The sequence below is a fragment of the Trachypithecus francoisi genome, unplaced genomic scaffold (genome assembly GCF_009764315.1).
Source record: "Trachypithecus francoisi isolate TF-2019V2 unplaced genomic scaffold, Tfra_2.0 Contig00745, whole genome shotgun sequence".
NCBI classification, from domain to species: domain Eukaryota; kingdom Metazoa; phylum Chordata; class Mammalia; order Primates; family Cercopithecidae; genus Trachypithecus; species Trachypithecus francoisi.
In genome coordinates, this window is record NW_022680868.1 from 62715 (window position 1) to 77387 (window position 14673).

Genomic DNA, 14673 nt, shown 5'->3' on the forward strand with positions numbered 1-14673 from the left:
TTCCAAGAAACAGAGTTCTATTCCACACGCTTTTTTCTCTTTTCTATAGCAATGGGGATCTTATTGATGGTCCCTCCTTCCATTTGGATTCCTGTGTTAGGATGATACAACACAGAGCTACCTCTCACCTGACCCATGATGAGATGTATATAAATGAGGAAGAAAATTTTTGAGCCACTGAAATTTGGAGGTTGTCTGTCACCACAGTTTAACCTAGCTCCCATTGACTGATGCAGGGCTGAAGAATGAGTCCAAACTGGATCTGGACAAGACATGTGAAGAGCACTCCAGGTTGAGTAAAATTCAAGTGTTGTCTCAAGATAACAGTGGGCACGATATGTTATTGGGTGGGTGTGGGATAAATAACGTATGTCAGGTGAGAATAATGAGAAACTCAACTTTAAAAGACGGTGCTGATTTGGACTGTGGAGAGATTCAAATGCCCTGCTTAGCATTTGAGATTGTGATGGTTGAACAAACTAATTAAAAGCCCTAAAGGAAGACTTGGGATAAATATCTGAGGGTGTCTAATATCCCAATTTTTCATCCTAAAATCGGCAATCCTTGACCCCATTCTAGTGAGACTTCCAAAAGAAAAAAGACCTACATTTCTTCAACAACCCACATTGAGAGACTTTCCTGCACTTTTGACCTGTGGCTAACACTCCTCACCTTTCATTCTGTCATCAGCACTTTGGCGAAACACCTTTCACTCTCTATGATTTACAGGTTATTAAGTGGCCCTTATCATTCCCTTCAGAGGTGGAAAAGACTAATGATGATGGTGTCGGAGCTCACAGCAGCAAGCAGGCATGTGTGCTCAGCAGTCACGTGGCTCATCTGCTAGGAGCTTACTAAATACGATATTCTACAATGTTGCTTAACACAAGGGGAGACGCTCCTGACTCAGAGGGTTTAATTGCTCGCCTACTTCTTTTTCTGCCCTCTTGGGCTCCTAAAATGAAAACAACCCTGGGGTGATAAAATGAGTCAAAGGGGTGCCAGCCGTATCACAGCAAAATAGATTCCTAAAAAATCCCTGGCCTAAGATGACAGCCTTGGCTGGATAAGTTTGAATGTGCTGATAGTGGACATGGGAGAGTGAAGGTGGTTGAAATGTTCATATGAAAGAATTTCCACCCAGATTGCAAGAAAAGAGAGAGGAATGGAGATGGCAGCATGAGTCCCTACAATAAAAGCAGATGTTTTGAGATGACTTATATCTGTTCTGACAAAAATTAAAGACAGAAACCAAAGTTTAGCCTGAGGCTAAAATTAATTGGGCAATAAGCCAGAGGTACATATGACATAGACGGATTTAAACATTTCTCCCTTATATTAATACAAATACTAAACTTACAAATAAATTGATTCCAAATAAAACAAATATTCAAAAAATTTGATGAATAAACACTGGGGTCTACAGTAGTATTTGAAGGAGATCTCACAAACAGGTTTGGATTTTGAAGGTTAGAACTGATGGTCTAGAGAATTCATTTCATTCCAGAGAGAGAAAGGAGGACTTTCTTGGGTTCCTTCAGGAATTAGTCTGGCTTTGCCTCATCTTTGTTTGAACTATGGATACGGCAGAAAAAAACATGATGATTTCACTGATTTAGGTGCAAAAGGTCACTGGTTCTCTAAGAAGCCTGGGATTTTTCTGCTGGAAAAATAAGTTTGTTGAGAAAAAATGAGTTGAGGAGGCTGTTACTGAAGTGAAGCAGAATTGTTTTTACATAATCTGCTCATTATCCACTCTGCAGTGTGGATAAAAATTATTCAAGCAAAAAGTCCTCTTACTGTTCCTGGAAAGCAGTGGATAGAGAACAGATTAGTTTTTTTCCCTCAGAACACACCCACTAGAAACATTCTACCTCAGATGAGATATTGCCTAATTATTTTCAAAAGACAGTGAAAAATGATGGATGTAAATGTTTGCTACAAAATGAATATATGATAGAAACAGAAGCATCTGGGTCACAGTTATATTAGAGCTACCTGTGTTCCCCTGTCACTGAGATTAAAAAAAAAAAAGGCCAATACAATCATTCACAGCATGGGAGAGGGGAAGGTGAAAGATGGAAAGGCCGGTCATAAAAAGATCAGAATTTCAGTCCATAAGGAAGTGGCTTTGTGCATTGTCTGTTGCTGTGTGCAAGGTGAAGGCTGGGGCAAGAAAACATGCAGTAACAAGGGCTCCTTTGTCCATCTCACCTCTCTAGACACCAGGTTGCAGACACGTTGCATTTTAATTGAAAGATTGATATAATTTTTTTAAAAGAACACTTGCAATGTTTGAAGTGACAAAGGCTTCTGTGACAAAAAAGCAGGGAAAGGGATTTTTTTTTTAAAAGCAAACAACAACAACAAAAACACCACAAAAAAGCAAGCAACAAACAAACAAAAAACAGAGGAGGAAGTCGGCTGTGACTACTTCCAGGAAAGGACTCAAAGAGGCAATTGGAAATTGTATTCGCTTTGCAACTGTGGATTTTTCAGCCTGCTTCCTTTCTAAAGTATATTACTTTCTTTTTGGTTCATGAAGTTATCCCTTTCTGTTTTCTGAAACAGCTACGTATTTTCTTTATCTGTCATCTATCTACCTGCCTATTATCTATCTATTTACTATCTATCTTTTCTACTTTTCACTATCAAGGGCTTGGGTCAAGCAGGATAGAACTGCAGTGTATGTTCACTCTACCATTTAAAACAAGAGCTCTCATAGGCATTCTCCATCATATCACAAACCTGAGCTTTCTAAAACAGGGTGTGGCAAACTACCATGCATGGCCCATGTCTGACGCAGTCTGTATTTGTAAGTAAAGTTGTACTGGGACACAGCCACATACATGTGTTATATGACGTCTCTGGCTGTTTTCATGGTACAATGGAGGAGCTAAATCATTCACAGAGAGACCATATGGCTTGGAAAACTTAAAATGTTTAACATTTAGCCCTTTGCAGAAAATATTTTCTGACTCTTGTTTTAAAAGATCTTTGTTTAGAATGCTACCTATTGCCTTCCGGATAGAATCACAACTCTTTACCACAATAGACACAGCTTGAACCCTGCTTCTATATCCAGCCTCATCTATTATTTCCGCTTCTCCTTATTTTCCTCGTGGCCATGCTGATGGATTGTCAGCTTCCCAGATGTGCGAGAATCTCTCGTCTCTTCCTGACATTCTCATGCTCTCCTTCTGCCTCTAGAGAACTTCCTGTCCCATCTCTCATGACAAATCCCTTCTTCAGCCCCTTTGCTCCTTCCTTAAGGATACCCGTTTGGCTCTATTTTGGGTGACATGCTCCTTCTGCATCTCCCAGAGCCATCCTGTGTCTGTCAGCTACTGCATTTCTTTGCATCTCTGCAAAAGATTGGACATCCCTGATTTAAATAAAACATTCAAGACCATGTTCTTACAATGCACCATGTACCTGAACAGATTATTCGTGTCTTCTCTGGCCAGGTGTAAATACCTGGCTCCTGTGTCATCGTGGCTGAGCTTCACTGCCGTCAGGAGCAGCTCGGGAACAGATGTCACCTGAGTTAACCAGAAAAACACAACCAGTTAAACTTAGACAAAATGGCCTTTGAAATGGTGATCTTCGACACACTGAGAAAACTGGCTTTTCTGCCTGAAATTAGGTGATGCCAGGAAGGCAGTATTTCAGAGCTGGAGAGAACAGAACTATCCTGTCCAAGTCCCTTATCCTACAAACAAGGAAAGTAAGACTTAAAAAAGGCAGATGAGAATGTGTGTGTATATATATATTTTGAGTGCTTATTACTGGCTAGGTGTTTTCTATTTTTTAAATTTTTTATTATTTTTTGGCTAGGTATTTTCTAATCATGTCACATATACTCTGTGAGGGAGGTATTCTCATCCTCATTTACAGATGAAAAACCTGAGGCTCAGGGTGATGACATAAGCTGCCCAAATCACAGAGCCAGGATTCACCCTGGTGTCTGCCCTTCCCACGGTACTGTGCTGCACCTAAGTAACACAGCACCCTTTGCAACGTCTGCTGAGTGCCTCCTGCTTTTGTGTACTGCACCTCAGTAACACAGCACCCCTTCCAACATCGACCGTGTGTCTCCTGTTTCTGTGCATATAATCTCCTGTTGTACGCAGAACGGGCCTGCAGGGAGGGGAAATGCTGGAGTGGGCTAGCTGGCGACAGCGGGGAGAGGCTCCAGGATCAGTCTTTGCTTCTCCTAGTGTGGGATGGATCCTCGATGGTAGCTGGAAGCACAAAGCTGGGGCTTCCAGAACAGCTGGAGGGGCTGGGAGGATAGAAATGCCCCCCCAAAAGATGAAAGACTCCCCACTCCTGAGCGGGGTGAAAGGTCTTCTCCTACTCTAGGTAAGCCTCCTGGTAAGTGTCCATACTTCTCGGCATGAAAGAAACTGTCTTGTCTTCCAGTCATGCCAGCCGGCCCTCTCCCTCAATCACATACCACGTCCCTGTGATCACCACACCACTTGCCACCCCCTCCGTCCAGGTGCCATGAGTCACCTGACCAAGTACACACAGCAAGTCGCTGGCAGAGGTGAGACCTCGGGTCTCCTCAGCCCAATCTAGGGAGCCTGCCATCCAACAGTCATGCGTAAGTGGCCCACTACGACCTGCATCATCTACCGCTGTTAAATTACTTGTTTCCAAGCTTACCGTGCTTTGTAACAGACGATCAATGCATTTAAAATCAGCAGATACAGTGAGATGTCTGCTTTCTAATAATACATAGCTTTAATAATAATAGCGTTCATGGTAGCTATTTCTCAAACCGGAAACATGACTTATCATAAGTTTCTATGGCTGGATACAGTGGCTCACACCTTTAATCCCAGCACTTTGGAAGGCCAAGGTGATATGGTTTGGCTGCGTCCCCACCCAAATCTCATCTTGAATTGTAGTTCCCATAATCCTCACACGTTGTGGGAGGGACCTGGTAGGAGTAATTGATCATGAGGGGGGTTCCCCCATGTTATTCTCGTGACAGTGAGTACGTTCTCACGAGATCTGACGGTTTTATAAGGGGCTGCCCCCTTCACTTGTCATTCTCTTCCTTGCTACCCTGTGAAGAGGTGCCTTCCACCACGATTGTAAGTTTCCTGAGGCCTCCCCAGCCATGCAGAACTGTGAGTCAATGAAACCTCTTTACTTTTTAGCTCATTCTTTATAAATTACCCAGTCTTGGGTATTTCTTCACAGCAGTGTGAGATTAGACTAATACACAAGACAAGAGGTTGCTTGAACCCAGGAGTTTGAGACCAGCCTAGACAACAAAGCAAGTTTCCACCTACACACACACACACACACACAATGAGCCAGGCGTGGGGGCACCTTGTCCCAGTTATTTGGGGGACTGAGGTGACAGGATCGCTTGAGCCCAGGAGTTTGAGGTTGCAGTGAGCCAAGATCATGACACTGCACTCCTGTCTGGGCGACAGGGTGAGTCCCAATCTGAAAAAAGTCCATTTCTATAAAATGTGAAAAATAAAGGAGAAGAATCTAGCACTCTGGGTGAGGCCTTTAGTAATAGTCACCAGTACTAGAAACCCAGGTGTCTTTACCCGGCCTTTGCAGGATTTCACAAATGCTCTGAGGCTGTTGTCAGGACTCCCATGCCTGGACCTTGCCTGGGACCCCCTAGTCACTGCCCTGGCTCCCTTGCTGGAGCCCTGCCCAGAGGCAGCTGCTTTCTCACACCACCCTCTCCAGGAGCTCTTCCCTCTCCCCCCAGCAGTAGCAGCTCCCACCCTTGTCCTTGGCCCTCCGCATGGCGTCCACCATGTGCCTCCAGTCACAGCCACATCAGTCTTTCTAGACGGTAAGTTGTGTCTTTTAAATGTGCTATAACATCAAGCATAGCACAGAGCCAACAGCTGGCCAAATATGTGAAGTGTTGTCATTTTTAGTTACTATGCTTAAAAAAAAAAAAAAAAAAAAAAGGAACAAATGAATCCATTTTAATAGAAACCCAAGTAAGTATAAGTCCACAATTTCTTCTTTATAATTTTGAAACCCAAAAGGCTCAGAAAACTGAAAGATTCTGCAGAAGTTTAGAGCAAACTGTTTGATGGCAAAACCTGACTGAACAGATCAGGGCACTGAGTCTTCGTGCTCACACTCAGCGAATCGTCCGATTTGGCTGCGGAAACCCTAGCGTGTCTGAGGACAGAGACCCAGCTGGAAGTGTTACTCTCTCAAATCTGACAAGAATCAGGCTTTGCGACATTCCAGGAAGGGACCGGGGGTCATTTCTCTCACAAGCTCTGTTCAGCCGAGTAGCCATCATGCAACAGGCGCTGGGCCAGGGCCTTGGGACACGAGGACAAGGCTAGTCTCCACCCTGAAGGGCCCGTATAGATGCCAGAAGCCACACCTGCAATGTATGTGGGTTTATAAGGCGGTGCCGGGAAGGACCCACACCTGGTTTACGGTGACTCCGTGGATCTTGTCTCCTAGTTGATACTGCAGAGCCCGCTCACAAGCCCGGTTACGGCTCCATCGCCACGCTCTGTGGTGTGCATGTCTAGATTAAAGTCATCTAAGTTAGATGAGCTGCAGGAAAATTATCTGGTTAACATTATTCAGCCACAGAGTGAAAATGCTCTCATGTGATCAAGATGATTAATTAGAAAAAAATTAAATACTGCATCTTCCAAAATCTTGCACATTCCAGAAAACTAATTTCTGGTAAGGTCCTTCCCATTTTAATGACCTTTTATCTTAACTAAAGCTTCAGTGTTGGAAACCTTTTCTTTATACATGTTCAAAAATAACTATAATACAATTATGGTTTAAATTCCCCTTAAGAAACTCTTAAACAAAAGGGCTTCTTTTCCTCACAGAATCCTCACAAGCCTTCAAAATATTGGAAGAAATTCACACTATAGTTAAATCCCATTACATGCCTACCGAATTGGTGAAAACTTAAAAAGCCTAATATTACCAGGAGCTCTCATACACTGCTACAGGGAGTACAAAGTGGAACAACTTTGGAAAACACTTGGCATTCTTTAGAAAGCTGAAGAGGCAGGGCATGGTGGCTCACACCTGTAATCCCAGCACTTTGGGAAGCCGAGGTGGGTGGATCACCTGAGGTCAAGAGTTCGAGACCAGCCTGGCCAATATGGTGAAACCCAGTCTCTACTAAAAATACAAAAATTAGCCAAGCGTGGTGGCGGGTGCCTATAGTCCCAGATACTTGGGAGGCTGAGGCAGGAGAATCGTTGAACCTGGGAAGCGGAGGTTTCAGTGGGCCAAGATCACGCCACTACACTCCAGCCTGGGCGTCAAAAAAAAAAAAAAATCTGAATACTGGAAATCCGTTCACCTCTTGGTCTATATCCTCCACACCTTACACTGCTGCCCCAGCACTCACGGACAAGATTGTCAGCACGAACTCTGACAGTCCCAAACTCAACTCACCTGGAGGTGTAACAGCGACTGGATAAACTGCAGACTAATCATTCAATAAAAAAAAAAAAAAACTTACCAATAAAAGGGCCTACAACTGCATGTGACAAAGATGCGGGTCACATAATGTTAAACAAAAGATACACACGATACAGTATTATTCTAAACAGGTTTTATTCAAACAGGTAACAAGATACTGTCAGAATGCGGAGATGGTAAAATATTTTTAAGAAGCAAGGACATTTCTCCATGTCATGATAGTGATAATCTAAGAGGGAGAGAGAGGGTTATGAGCAGTTAGGGGAAATCTTCAGCTTGGTCATGGGGACACTTTTTTTTTTTCTTTTTTTGGAGACAAGAGTCTCGCTCTGTTGCCCAGGCTAGAGTGCAGTGGTGCAGTCTCTGCTCACTGCAACCTCCACCTCCTGGGTTCAAGCAATTCTCCTGCCTCAGCCTCCTGAGTGGCTGTGATGACAAGTGCTGACCACCACGCCCAGCTAATTTTTGTATTTTTAGTAGGGACGCGGTTTACACCATGTTGACCAGGCTGGTCTTAAACTCCTGACCTCAAGTGGTCCGCCCGCCTTGGCCTCTCAACATGCTGCAGTTACCGGTGTGAGCCACCGCACCCAACCTAATTATTCTCACCTGGATGAGATGGCTTACACCTGTAAGCCCAGCAGTGTGAGAGGCTGAGGAGGGGGATCACTTGAGCCCAGGAGTTCAAAACCAGCCTGGGCAACAGAGCAAGATCCCGTCTCTTAAAAAAAAAAACAAAACTATTTTTCTCTCAAATTGTACTATATGTCTTACGGGCTTTTCTACATTAATATATCCCACCGAAATATTTTAAAGATATATACGGGGGAAAAAAACACCTATTCAGTCACTGTCAACATTATGAAGATATGTTATAGTCAACATTTGCTTACCGATTTAGCAAATTTCAGAATTATGGGACAGAGAAGCATTTTAAGAAGTTACTTATCAGCAAGGACATGATAGGAAACCCCTGAGCGGTAAGGCCAGGGTCTCCCCCGAACTTTCCAGTAACCTGCTGCCAAACTCACGCCACGGACGCCCCGTGTCTCCCCATGGCCTGGGCCGGCAGCGCTGAACTGTTACATTAAATACGGGCAGGTGGATTACCATGAACACTAAACCGCTTCGTCATTTTTTCCCCATAAATTGAGTCATTAAAAAACCAAAACAGTTAAATTCCGGGAGGCTTCAGTTCTCTGAACACAGCCGGACTTTAAGAGCGGGCTGTGGGCGCCTCGGGTCTCTTAAGGACTCGGCCTCCAACAACAATGAACTAGGAGCAAAGCCATCAGCGAGAACCACAACTGCCGGCCCCATTTACTACCCCCATTAAAGCCCACGCCAATGGAGGGCTCCGCCGGGAGCGCCACGGGCAGGCCCGGCCCCCAGCCCCGGGAGGCGCAGGAGCTCCGGGGTCCTCCGGCCTCAGAGCCTCGGATGCGGGAGCCCAAGGAAGGCCCTGGCAGGGGCTCGGGGTGCGGGGCGCCCACAGTGCGGGGAGCTGCCAGGCCTGGGCGCAGGGACGCGGACCCCTAGGTCTCCGGCCCGCCCTGGACCTTCCTCTCCCGGGAGCCAGCACGCTAAAGCACATCTAGCCGCCGACCGCAGCGTGTCAGCCGCCACTCAGCAGCCTCAGCTCACACAGGCCAGCCGCGCGCCACAGTGCCACATGGCATATGATCAGCGCGGGGCTAGCTAGGGACACCACTTAAGCCGACTTAGGGCGCGGGGCGGGACTTGCAGTGACGGCCACCACTCCTATTGGTCAGCGCGAACGGCAACGACCTCTGCGATAGGCTGTAGATGAAAAGGGCGGGCCTCCACTGCTCTGTGACGGGCGGGAGGGCGGTGCAGAAGGAGATGGGCGGGAGGGGTGGGGCCGACATGCAGAAGGAGGCGGGCAAGGTGAGAAGCGTACTCACGGGTAAAAGGGGCGCGGCCGGCTTGCCGAAAGGGGCGAGGTGTGGCCAGCAGCAGGATGTGGACAGTTGATAGGAGGGGGAAGTGGGCAGGGGAGAAGTGGGGCGTGGCGAGAGGCGTGTCTATGCAGATGACGTGGGGCCTGGTGAAGGGCGGGGCTGCGCAGGGGAAAAGAGGGACTCCTGGAAGGGCCTGCTATGTTGCGCGGGGCTGTGCAAGTGATGGGAGGAGCTTAGTGAGGGGTGGCTCTTTGCAGGTGAGGAGTGTAGCCTAGTAGGCGGGGATGCAGGTGAGCTGGGTCTTGGGGATGGGGCTTGCAGGCGATGGGGTGGAGCCAGTGGGGCGGGGCTGCAGGCAAGTTGCGCCTTGGGGGCGGGACTTGCATGCGAGAGGCGGGGCCTTGTGGGGGCAGGGCTGGCAAAAGAGGGTGGGGCTTGGTGATGGACCGGGCTGTTCGAATGAGGATAGTGGCCTTGTCGGGGGCTGCCGGAAGCTGGGCCAGGTGTACCTTGGTAATCCTCTCTGGCCTTGGTCATGTGGCTCAGGCTGTGCCCAGCAGGGAGGCCGGCCCGATCGAGCTGCGATCTCTACCCTGAGAGCTAGGGCTCCTTTCCCCAGCGCGGGTTAAAGCATCGTGTGTGCACCTGTGCAGTGGCTGGTCCCAGTGTGCCCTGGAGGGCAGAAACCCTGGGTCCTGCCGCTGGTCCGGGGCGTCTGCTTCCCCTTTCTGCAGTTCCTGGGAGGGTCTGTGTGTCCAGGGCGCTCTGATCCCTGCCTCAGGACCACGGGTGAGGGGTCAAGATCGCCCGCTTTGGAGCTGGCCCGGATCTTGGTTCTGTGGATCCTCGCTGTGTGGCTCTGGAGCAGTTCTGTCCTCAGGAGAGGGATCCTCACAGCCGCCTCTTGGGGCCCTGAGGAGAATTAATAGGACGACCTCCGGGTAGCTGCTCGTGGCCCTGTGCGGAGCCAGTCCTGTGTCTCCATCAGTTCCTTCCCTCTGTGCTCCCCCACACTGTCATATCGCCAGCCTTTATTTCCTTTTCCTTGGACCCAGGCAGCGAATGCCCCGCTGGCCTTGGCAGCCCCTTCTCTAATCTGGCCTCAAATCACTTCCTGACGGACAGCCCTGATCAGCCATTGGCGTGACCAAAACTCCACAAAATAGAACCCAACTTTCCTATTAAGCTGTGCAGAGCTGTCCCAGCCCCACTTCCCACAGGCTGTCCTCATTCGCCATGGGATCCGTGGTTCTCACCTGGGGCTGGGGGTGCCCCTGGCATCCGGTGGGGAGTGTCAGGGATGTCCCTCCAGGCCCAGTACAGTCCCCCAGCCGGTGGCCAGCAGACAGCAGCACCCAGCCTGATGTCCCTGTGGCTTCCGGTTCCCCGAGGCCAGCTGTGCTTTGCTGCCTCTTCATCCTCTCAGACGGGTGCCCTCTCTCCACCTTCGCTGGTTAGCAGTGTTCCATCCATTAGAGCTCAAAGCACTGCCTCCTGGCAGCGCAGCCCCTTCTCCTGGCCTGCCGTCTGCCTGTGCCCCGCGGTCTGTGCCATGTCTTCGCCGGCCCATCAGAGCGAGGCTCCCAGGGACGGTGGTTCCTGTTTGTGTCTCTGTCCCACCTTCTCCGGACCTGGCACTGTGCCCTTTGTCGAGAGAGGTCTTGGGTTGATTGTCAGCAAAGCAGACAATCTATATGGCTCTAAATGGTTGTGAACATGCTTGATTGGGTTATTTTAAAAATAATTGGATATGTAAACATTTGAGTGTGACACAGGTGGATTTTTGGGCGAATGGTCTTGTTCTTCAGGGAATAACCACAAGCCCATCCACAAGGACCATTTCCAGCTGATTTATGGAACGCCGTTCTACCTGGTTCATTTTGAACGTTATCTCAGCCTGAGAGGTAGCTCAGCATGTGACGAAGATCACTGGTTTGAATCCTAATCTGCTCCTTAAGAGCTGCACCTTCCATGCCTCCGTTTCTTCCTTGGTTAGGTAGGAAAGGTATGAGCTACCTCAGAGTTGTGAGTGAGGCCTGCATCGAGTGACCACATTAAAGTGCCAAGAACTGCACCTGGAGGGTTGATATTTAAAGACCTTTAAACATTCAGATGCTGCATTTTAGTACCCGGGTAAAACAGCAAAGTTATTACAGATGCAGATGCAGACCCTCGGTGAGGTGGGGGAGCTGATGGCAGGAGGTGGATCACTGACCCTGTAACGAGGGCGTGGTCTGTTCGAGGCTGAACAAAGTGTACGTCATTGCGTGTACCACGGAGGTCCCTCTCGTGAAGTCCTGGAAGGGTCCATGTGGCTGAGCCGTGCGGTCTGTCCGTGACGTCCGGCAGGAGCAGAGCTTTCGGGTGCAGCCTTGCTCTTGTGTGCACGGCCCTCAATGGTCTCAAAAGTCTGAGGCTTAAAGCAGGCTTGGGGTTTCCTTACATCTCCTGGACATCTAATTTGCCTGGCAAACATGTTTTTCTTGGGTGTAAAGGTGAAGGAGTGGGTGACTGTGGTGAAAGTGTACTAATTACTGCACTTCTGGGTCAGTGGTGCTTGGTTGAAGACACTGTCTGCCCTGGGTGGACATCTCTGGGGTGGTGAGAACCAGTGGCTGGATGTCATGGGGTTGCCAAGAAGATGCCAGCTTTTTCCTTTTTCCTCAGTAACAACACCCTATTTTGGCCTCCTCTGGTTAGGGGCCGCGCCCTCGAGCTGGGCAGCTCCGAGTCCTCGCACTCAGGGGCTCAGGGCGGGTGCTGGGTGCAGAGAGAAGGAGAAGGGTGGCGGTTTGAGCCCAACTGCGTTGGCTTCATCTTCTGCCTCTTGTCCCTAAATACATTTGCAAAGTTTTCCAGATGAAAACTCAGAAGGGAATTTTAATGACTGGAATCTGTGAATTCCATGGAAGCCAAGTCTGTCCACCTGTTTCACCCAACTCACTTCTCCCCATTGGGGTGGATTTTGGCAGCGTTCATAGGGGCAGGGACGCAAGGGGTGGTGGCCAACCCTCAGCCCTGCGTCCCTCCCCTCCTCCCCTCAGCGCCAGAGCATTTCGGTGTCATCCCCTTCCCTGCAGGCGTCCTCATGAAAACCAAGTGCGGCTGGAGGGAGACGCCTGTGCCCGCTCCTGTGACCTTCCCAGCCAGCCCGGCTGCAGCGGCCTGTCGGCAGGCATCTGTCTGGTGCTGCCTCCATGCCCCTCCCGTCACCTGACGCTCCTGCTCCTGAATCTTCATGCGTGTGCTCCGTGCAGCCACCTCACGGGCTCCCTGGGAACGGAGACAGGGTCTCACGCCGGTCAGAATGCTCTTCTCTGTCCACTGAATAGTCCAACACGGAATCATTCCTCTGTGATTATTGATGCTTTGTTATGTAGAACTGGAATGAAGAAAAAGTGAATTTAGACATTACAGCCATCAGGTTGAAGCTAGGTAATTGCATTAGGGAATTAAATGAGAGCATTTGAGCTTGTCAAGTTCTAATTCCACATCTTCATATCCCCATCACCCCATAGCCAGTGTCTAACACAGCTCTTGGTCTAGGAATTTCTTGATAAATGCTTATTGAATTGAACTGGACTGAGCTTAACATTCCCACCCAGAGTTAGAAGCCAGTCCCTGAGCAAATTGCATTGAGAACGTGAGTTTGACGTTACTGTGGTAAGGGGTATCCTACACGTCATAATTCCTAGTCAGTATCGGGTATTTAGTCAAATAGACTCAAGTATAGAGAGGCATTGGCCCATCTGGCGAAAGGGCAAGGCACGGTGCTTTAGGTCCGGGTCCCCAATATCAACTATGAAAATAAAATGTTGTCAACTCCAATTACAGCCCTGTCCTCAACTGGTCACTGTTTATACTAACAATTATAAACAGCTTGAACTTGCTGTCCTGAGAGGCAACACACCCTCCATTCTCTCTGCAGTGTAGCTGCCTTGGTGGATGGAACATGCCCCTCCTCCCTCCCTCCCCCCTCCCTCCCCCTCCTCCTTCCTGCCCCCTCCTCTCTCCCTCCCTCTCCCCTCCTCTCTCCCTCCCTCCCCTCATTCTTCCTGTCTTCTCTCACCTTTCTCCCCTCACCTTCTCTCCTGGGTGAGGCACAGAAGAGAAGAGACCTCCGGAATCTTCTGCTTCATCCAAGCAGCTTGGGGGCAGCATCAACAACTGCAATTTGGCTGCCCCCGCAGGTGCCTCAGGGCAGCCTTTCTAATGGGAATCCTGGAATCATGTCTTTCCTTAATGTGTCCTAAAGGCTGGAAGACATGAAGTGAAACAATGCTCCATGCTCAGTCCTGTGATTTTGTGTATTTATTGGACTTACTTTGAAATTAAACTAAATGATACCCAAGGTAGAGCATTAAAAAAAAGAAAAAACAGGCTATGGTGTTTGAAAAACAAACAAAACCATTTGGTTTGTTGGTTTGTTCTTAGACCTTCACAGGCTCCTAGGTCACACGTTTCAGTTTCTCAGCGAGTGACATTCTCTCCGGAAGCCGTGTCAGCCTCTTGTTTGACGATGTCAGCCACAGCAGAAAAAAGCACTCCTTAGGCCCCGTGCTCAGCACCTTGGCTTGAGCTCCTGCCATCTTCTGTTCATGCTTATCACAGCTCTGTGCAGTGGGCGTCCTCCTGATCCCTGTGGGAGGATGGAGGATGGAGGTAGAGGGGTGAGTGACGGCAGGACCACATGAGGGGTCTCTCCCGACGTAGGGAGGGGAGCCGGCCCAGGACCTCAGTGCACATCGCGTCCTTCCTCCTCCTCCTCTGCCTCTCTGTGACTGTTTGACTCAGACTGTAGGGACAGATGTGAGTATGTGCAGAGCTTGTGTGCACCCCTGGGGGTGTGTGCTTATATTGGCAGGGAGGGGCGTGAGCATGTACAGAGCGTGTGTGCACACCTTGGGGTGTGTGCTGTTGTTGGCATGGACAGACATGAGAGTGTACAGAGCGTGTGTGCACACCTGGGGATGTGTTCTTATGTTGTTTTGTAAGTGGCAAATAAGTGGCCTGTTGCGTCGGGCGGCCCTGCACCCATGCTGAGTCCGTCAGTGGCCCTCGGGTTGGGGTTTCCATCTCCCCAGACAGCACTCGAGTGTCTTGAGGTTTCAGAATCTTCCTCTCCGGGTACTTGGGCCTCCTCAGGACCAAACATCAGAACCAGCCAACTGCAAACTACAAGAACGTTCAAATGCATCTTCAGTAGAAAAAACAAAAGCAATTGGAATAATTTTCCAACACGATCCCGTGGTTAAGCCTTTAGATACTCCAGCCAACAGATTGAGTC

General features: G+C 48.8%; 2 long non-coding RNA genes across 2 annotated transcripts; one reads left to right on the forward strand and one right to left on the reverse strand.

The window, feature by feature from the left end:
* Nucleotides 1-322: 322 nt before the first annotated feature.
* On the reverse strand, nt 323-9043 carry LOC117088359. Its single transcript, XR_004439174.1, has 4 exons — nt 8575-9043; nt 6436-6538; nt 3436-3542; nt 323-1663 (listed from the first exon to the last, which is right to left on the reverse strand). It is a non-coding gene; the product is annotated as an uncharacterized LOC117088359 (long non-coding RNA).
* Nucleotides 5092-13210, forward strand: LOC117088362. Its single transcript, XR_004439176.1, has 2 exons — nt 5092-5141; nt 12467-13210. It is a non-coding gene; the product is annotated as an uncharacterized LOC117088362 (long non-coding RNA).
* Nucleotides 13211-14673: the final 1463 nt, after the last annotated feature.